Here is a 704-nt window from a genome sequence, read left to right on the forward strand (position 1 = left end):
TATATATATATAATATATATACATATATATACATATATATACATATATATACATATATATATATACATGCACATATATTTATATTCCCAGATGAATTAAAATGTAGGTGTTGTATATGTTTATCTCTCTCTCTCTCACTCTGTATATATATATATATGATAATATTATTAGGGATAAAAATCCAAATTTACAGGTAAAAACTCAATTAAATTCAATTTATTAAAAATTAAAATTAAATTAAGTTTCACAGTATAAAATATAAATATATAATTTTAGGGAAAATAACCAATTTTCAAGAACTCATCAATGAAAATCCACTGTCACATATAGAAAAATTTATAAGTAAAAGCACAATAAATAAGTATAATATAATTCAAAGTAAATATCATAAGATAAAGATAATAAAACGACTACACGTGTTTCATAACCAATTTTCAAACAGAAAGAAAATTTAAATCGATTAAAACTATCGAAAATCAATTCTATTCATAAATATAGCTAATCTTCAGGTCAATATACAACAATAAGGGTACATATGTCTGTGGAGTGCTCAGCCACTTGCATGTTAATTTCACGAGCAGATTTTTTCATTGATCGGATCAACTGGAACCCTTGTCGTCGTAACCGACGGAGAGCCACAATATATATATTTGCATGTGTGTGTGTGTATTGACAAATATAAACAGATATAAATATATTTACAT

This window comes from Octopus bimaculoides, chromosome 30 (genome assembly GCF_001194135.2).
Source record: "Octopus bimaculoides isolate UCB-OBI-ISO-001 chromosome 30, ASM119413v2, whole genome shotgun sequence".
Lineage (NCBI taxonomy): Eukaryota > Metazoa > Mollusca > Cephalopoda > Octopoda > Octopodidae > Octopus > Octopus bimaculoides.